This window comes from Nuphar pumila, chromosome 2 (genome assembly GCF_984573655.1).
Source record: "Nuphar pumila chromosome 2, dmNupPumi1.hap1.1, whole genome shotgun sequence".
Taxonomy (NCBI): domain Eukaryota; kingdom Viridiplantae; phylum Streptophyta; class Magnoliopsida; order Nymphaeales; family Nymphaeaceae; genus Nuphar; species Nuphar pumila.
In genome coordinates this window covers 122,495,205-122,503,315 of record NC_143250.1, presented here as the reverse complement: position 1 = coordinate 122,503,315, position 8,111 = coordinate 122,495,205, and positions in this window count along the sequence as shown.

The window sequence follows — 8,111 nt, the reverse complement described above, 5'->3', positions numbered from 1 at the left end:
TAGATTTTTGGGGTTGATGCACATGGCTATTTTTTAGCCTTAATATTCACCACAAATTTAAGAACGCTAGTTCTTTCATTCATTAATTGGTAGTGTAGCCCTTGTGGCCAGCATGGTGGTTGTGATGGTGCATGAGATGAAGGCACATGATCAAACCCAGGTGGCACATAGCTTTCAAATGTGGGCCACAAAAGGCAGGGTGGTTGTGGGGCCCCACTCAAGGTTTTCCTACCAAAAGTTCCTCATCGTCAAAAAAATTCTCACCTACACTAGGAACTTTTGTAATGTTAAAGTATACATACATTAAAAAAATGTTCTACATTTTTCACATATTCATACTTTTAGCAAATTTAGAAATGACAGTAGTTGCTTTGAATTAGCTTTCATGCATTAATTGTCACAAAAAACTATAAGCATTTTTGTAATGTTATCAAGCAGGCACACTAAAAATATTGTGCACTTTCAAAGTACTAGTACATGATTCATTAATTCAATTTCTTTATAAAGTTGGTTATAAAAATGTCAAAGGTTGGTTCTAGTTAATGCATGAAACCACTACCTGTAAAGGTTCATAATGCAAATGGACATTAAATAGTCATGTGCATATATATAGAGAAAGGGTTTGGTCTGCACGCGCCGACTGCACACTCTGGCTTGTAGGGATGTATCCAGCGTAGCCCATTTGCGATGAACAAGCTTTTGAATGGTATTTTTGCAATGAACCCTAAGATTTTTTTTTGGTTTAAAATGTTAAAATTGTGAGAGCATTGATTTTTTAAATCTTAAAAAACCCTGCTTGCATGTTGGAACACTAAATCAGTTGTGTAGATATTTGGCTGTTAAAAAATGGAATATTTCAGAGCATGCGCTTCGGAACGAATTTAAACTAATTACCAACGGAGGGCTCCAGTGGTTGGTAGGAGCTGTCATTGCACATCTCCTTGTGGTGGGACGTTGCATGTTCAAAACCCAATGGTACATTGAATAATAACTGGTTGGGGTCTGCCAAACCCCAGCTTGCCTTAAAAAAAGAATTTAAACTAATTATCCTACAATTGAGTGTTTTTGTCCAATCAACATAGCAATATTTTTTTAATTATTAAAATTTGGTATATTCCGTCTAAATTTTTTTTTGCATATCATATGATTCAAAATTGAGACCCGATCAGGTCTTCTGTCGAAGCACTTCTGGATGTCATTGATTTCAAGATGAACGACGTCCAAAAGATGTACGAATGAGATGCCCACCACTTGGATGGGACCCACTCTTTTTTTTTTTATGTTCGTGTTTCACATGAATAATATTAGAATGGTTTAAAAAGATTCCATAATTTGCCAAAATCCGCCCGATGACCAAAACCACAAATAGTCAACTTCATTATACATTTTCACCCATCGCATGTGCAAAACTCACAAAGTTTGCACGATATATTGCTCCGCTCTCCGAGTATCACATACTCCCACTTAAAAAGAGGTCCACACATTTTTCAGACACCAAGAAGCACACAAAAAAATATGTTATTTATGCAGTCGTCTCTATTTAATCTTAAAATCACAAATACCTTAGCGAAATTGCATATTTTATACCAAAGTCGCGAAAAACTGTGCGAACCTTTTTCTCTTTTCTTTAACCCTCACTTAAATGTATGTTCATACATATTTTTAACAGTCTTCACGAAGCGTGCAAAAATAAGTTTCAAGAACCTCTTTATGATCATAACTACGCAAATAATGAAGTAAAATCACATATATCTGGTACTAGGGGTGTCAACGGGTTGGGTTTACTCGGACCCGAACCAAACCGTAGGGATGAAAGTATCTCTATACATGCTCTATTTTTTTTTCATCAAAGAGGTAGTAAGAGAAAACATTTTTATGAAATGAATGCAATGTATGAGTGACTTCATTTTTTGAAAGAATGGAATAAATACAATGTATTACCGTTCATTCATTTTTTTAAAGAATGATATGAGTGAAATATATGATCGACTTTATTTTATAAAAGAATGAAATGAATGCAATGCATAAGCAACTCTATTTTGTAAAAGAATTAAAGAAATGTAATGTCTGAGCAACTTCATTTTGTAAAAGAATGAAATGATGGCGGTGTATGAGTAACTTCATTTTGTGAAAGAATAAAATGAATGCAATGTATAAGCAACTTCATTTTGTGAAAGAATAAAATGAATGCAATGTATAAGCAACTCCATTTTGTAAAAGAATTAAAGGAATGTAATGTTTGGACAACTTCATTTTGTAAAAGAATGAAATGATGGCGGTGTATAAGTAACTTCATTTTGTGAAAGAATAGAATGAATGCAATATATAAGCGACTTCGTTATGTGAAAGAATAAAATGAATGCAATGTATGAGCATCTTTATTTTGTGAAAGAATAGAATAAATGCAAACAAAATCGCATATATTTAATGCGAGGATGAAAAAGTCCACATATATTTATCAGGAAGACCTCATGAAGTATGCATAAAATATAGGTGAAAAAATAACAATATTTGTGAGGATGCGAAAGTCTGCATAATATATATGCAGACTTCCTCATCCTTGCAAATATTGGTCATTTTTTGCTTTTATTTTATGCAGACTTCATGAAGTCTGCAAAAAAATTATGTGAATCTACCTTTTAATCAGAGTGTGATACAACTTCATTCAAACTAAACGTGATCATACATATATTCATTATATTCATTATATTCATTAAAAAATGAAACTACTTTATATATATATATATATTCATTTCAGTTATTAAAAAATGAACCTACTCATACATATATTTATATTTATTTCATTCATTAAAAAATGAACATGTTAGAAACATTCACAGTCAAGTTACAACAGATTATGTTGCACAGGGTCATTAATTGATGAAATATGGAAAGACTCAATATCAGGGGGTTCATTTTTTGGCTTTTTAATGCTAGTCAAGTTACTATTTTTGTTTGTAGATCCTCTCTTCTCTCTAGCAAATGATTGAGGCTAAACTACCTCCTCTGCAATCTGACTCTTGAGCTTGTGAATTTTGCAATCTGACCCGGAGCATGCACTTGTTCATCTAAGGGCTTATTTCCAATAAGACATAACTCCACATCAGAGGTTCAGTCTTTAGCTTCTTAATGTCAGTCGACTTATTGTTTTTGTTCACAGACCCTCTCTTCTCTTGAGCAAATGATTGAGGCAAAAACAATTTTTAAGAAGCTCCTTATGATCATAACTATGCACATAATGAAGTAAAATCACATATATCTGGTACTAAGGGTGTCAACGAGTTGGGTTTACTCAGATGGGTCCCCTGTTGCTACCTCTGCTGGGTCCCCTGCTGATTCCCCTACTAGGTTTTCTACATCTTCACCTTACCCCCTTTGTGCCTTGTCGCCTGCAGGTGGGTTCTTCCTTGTGTCGCTGTTGCCGTCACTTTCCTTCTTCTACGATTTTCCCTTGAATCGCTCTCACTCTTTATTCAGGATGGATGCAGACTCAATCACATCGTTGAACATGGTAGGATGGCTCATCATGACATGAACTCAAAGACTGTCCTTCAAATTATGAACATACTTCACTGCCTTCACCTTGTCATTAGCGTTCAGGTTCGGGTTGTAACGCTCCAAATTGCGAAATTTTATGGTGCAGTCCACTAAACTCATGTTCCTCTTAACTAGCTCGAGAAATTACTGTTGCATGCGCTCTTATTTGTTGGAAGAGAAATACACATATAGGAACTTCTCTACGAAGGTCTCCTTAGGGATATCCTCCACTCCGCCATACTTCACCTATCACAAGGTGTCCCACCACTTCTTGGCATCACCCTTCAACCAGTATGTGCCAAAGTCTGTATGCCTATCACTAGGCATAGGCAGGATGCCAAATGCTCTTTCGATTTCCTTGTCCCAACTCTCAGTTGCCTCTGGGTCGACCTTTATTGAGAAAGTTTGCGAGTCCAACTTCAGGAACTTCTCATATGTCACTGCACTGATGTTTGCAGTAACCATTGCAGGATAGACACACATCGTCGGTTGCACCTAGACATGTGTAGTCACTATCACGGTCAACGTGTCGAGGGCATTCGTGAGAAAATCCTTCTGCTCTTGTTAGTCAGCTAGAGCGCTAGAAGAAGAGGCATGGGTACAAACATACATCTATGAAACAATTTTAACAAGATTTTATTAGTAATTTTGTATCCTGATCAAACCTACCCTCTTAGGATTGATCTAGAACAACAAGCACAGTCATATAAGCAAAAAATTTAATTCACACACATAGAATTAAATAAAATCATCCCTACAATAAAAAAATATAGAAATTTAATAATTTCAAGACAGCAAGAAAAAATTCATAAAATAGCTCTTACTAGTGATGTAGAGATTGCTTCTAGAGTACAAGTTTGGGACTTTCTAGTAATGATTCTGACAGATCTAACTGAGCTCTGATACCAACTCTATCTTATACAAAGACATATTCGTATCCCCAAATAGCCCAATGCATGGTTTTGTAGTTTGGTTCTGATGCCAACTCTGTAATGACCTCAATCGACCCTCTTAAAAATAATAGAATTAATTTTTTTAGAACAATTATGGAAACTAACCCAAGGATCTGGGGCTTCACAAATTTAATGTACCAAACCACAAACCAAACTGTGCATTGAATCAAAAGAAGAATAAATCAAACATTATTAATTTATAAATATTATTAAATAGACTAAATACAAAAATTCTCTCTCTTTCTCGATAGAGACACCCTATCAGAAAACTAGAAACTAGCCACAAGGCTTGCAGTCTTCAGCCAGCTAGTTAGGATATCACTAAGCATCTAAGCCTGTAAAACCATTTTAAGAAAATGGGTAAGAACCAAAGTCCTTTGTACAAATTTCTCTAAAATTCCAAACAATAAAGAAATAATATAAACCAAATTCATGCATAAATTTCAAAGGAATATCATAATTAACAACTTACCATTCAAACATTTAACCAAATATTATGCATAATAAAATATTATGCAAAACCAAAATATGCATAATGCATGAACTAATACTGAATAGTAAAGATGCATGATTTAATGCACATGCATGAATAACTTATTAAGTTATTTATCAGAGTTGTTTTTGCATGCATGTCTCTATTAAATGTACACAAGTTTATTTTTCACTTTTCCTTAAACCCATAAATAATCAAAATAGGTATAATTTGGCGAAGTCCAAGTTAGGTTCCCAGTTATAGCTTAATATAAAATTTATATTTTATTACTGGGTTCCACACTTGTTCCTCGACCGATATCAGAAATCATCACCATTCATTACAATATCAGGAATCTTCACCAAATGTCGGGACATCAATGAAAATCCTCAACCATTGATGTCACTTTCTTGATGTACCAAAACTATAACTGAGTCAACAACAACACTCCCAAGCAAAGTGATTGAAATCTTTCTAAAATCATGGCCGGGAGGTGAACCACCATATCAAGTTTAGGGGCATCAAGAAAGAGATTAATTATATTATTTTGTCTCTTTTACCTTTTAAATAATTTCAAGTTCTTTACAATAGAATTGTTTTGCAAATCCACATGCAAAACCAATTTCAGGCCCTGGCCCACACAATTTAACAGTGTAATTAATTTTAAAAAACTATTAACTTTCCAAAAATAAATTTCGTAATGTGTAAATAAAATCAATAACAAAGCAGAGCAACACATGCTCCTGGCCTACACGACCCGCAGTTATTCACATCTGACCATCCATACATCTCAAAAGTAATTTATGTATATTTTCAAAATTTTAGTAAATATGCAACACACACATTATTTATAACCATGTTCACAATTCACATTCAAACACACAAAATGAATGCACATGAAGCCAACACATACACATGTGAATAGTTGCTTGTAAAACACATTAACATGATCAATTCCATGAGTAACCCATCAAACATGCACATGATCATAGTTATGCAAATATCAAATAAATTTTAGATTCATGTGTATGATATGCACAACTACAAGTCAATTAAATCAAAACCATATTTATGTATCATTTAAAAAAAATGCATACATCAATCTTAAACATGATCAAATTTATGCACTAAATCAACTATGCAGAAATTTTGATCGAGTCAACAATAGGACATATCTGAAATCATAATTCAAACAATCATTTATTCGGTAGATCTGGACCAGATCTACCTAATGCATACTCTTGGTGGATACGATCCATAACAATCTACCTACACTTGGTGAAACTGATCAAATTTATCTATCTATGAAACTTAGACAAATCAGAATCATATTTACATATATAGAACTTGGCAAGTTTGATCAAATTCATATGCATAAAAAGTTAAGCAAGTCTGATCAGTTTTGTAAACAAACAAAACTTGGCAAGTCTAATCAAATTTACATATAAACAAAACTCTGCAAGTTGGATCAGATTTGCATACAAATAAAACTCTTCAAGTTTAATAAGATTTGCACATAAACAAAACTTAACAAGTCTGATAAGATTTGCACATAAACAAAACTATGCAAGTCTAATCAGATTTGTACATATACAAAACTCGATAAGTCTGATCAGATTTGCTTACAAAAAAAATTTGGCAAGTCTAATCAGATTACACACAAACAAAACTTTGCAAGTCTGATCAAATTTGCACATAAACAAAACTCTGCAAGTCTAATCAGATTTGCATATAAACAAAACTCTACAAGTTTGACCATATTTGCATATAAACAAAACTTTGCATGTCTAATCGAATTTACACATATACAAAACTCGACAAGTTTGATCAGATTTGCTTACACATAAAAATTGACCAGTCTAATATGATTAAACATAAGTAAAAGTTGGAAAGTCTGACCAGATTTGCATACAAACAAAACTCTGCAAGTTTGATCAGATTTGCACATAAACAAAACTCTGCAAGTCTGATCAAATTTGTATACAAACAAAACTCTGCAAGTCTGATCAAATTTGCACATAAACAAAACTCTGCAAGTCTGATAAGAAACAATGCACCCAACCTGGCAGATCTGCATACTTAAGAAATGTGACAGAGTTGTACCAGATTTGTCAACCCATGCATTTGGCAGAGCTATCCAGATCTGTCACTAGGTGAAGGTTGGCAGATCTGTCCAGATCTGTTTGCATGCATCTTATATAAATCTCGAACAATAAAACCCATTCAACTATATGAATGTCAAGAAATTGTCATATCTGAACAAAGTGTGCGTATATATATACACACACGATAGGCATAAACAAAAACAAATCTGAACCATGTGCTATTTTTCAGAAACATGCTAAAAAAATTCATTACATGTGCGTACGGTCCTTGTGTTACATGTGCATACAGTCCTTGTGTTATATATATATATATATATATAGCATGAAAAGCCATTAAAAGAAATCAACAACATATGTTTTCAAACACAAGGAGTAGGAAAATCAACATCTATGTGAATAAATATACACATGCATCTATATACATAAAATCGACAATACCTATACATAAATATACGTTATTCTGAAATCAGATTTTTCATTTTCTCCTCTAATACCTATACATGAATTGATTTAAACATATTTCTTCCTGTAAGAACTTAGAGAGAAACCCGTACCTTGATTGTAGGGTATAAAAAGACCAAAAAACTTGATGGATGTATAGAAAACTAAAATTTTCTCCCTTTTCTTTCCTCTTTCCTTTTTCTCTTTTTCTTTTCTTTTCTCTCTCTCTCTCTCTCCTCACACAATTTTGGGGATCTCTCTCCTCTCTCTCTTTCTAGAACAAGAGTTCTAGAGAGAGGGAGAGATCAACTCTCTTTTATATTTTATGTTTCATATTTTATTTTTTTAAGTTAATCTAATCTAGAAGGGGGTGACGTCCCCTCTAGATGAGTGTGATCATCACAAAATTTTTTCTCTTGGTTTCTCTCTCTTCCTTCTCTTTTCCTTTCTAACCTCTATTTCCCTTTTTGAAGGGGAAATAAAAGACAGAAAAGAAGAGAGAAGAGAAAAGAAAGAAGAGAGAGAGAGATGAATTCTTTTGCGAAGGTCTCACTTGACCTTAATTTTGAAAATATTTTGAAAATCACTCGCCTCTGTTTTGAA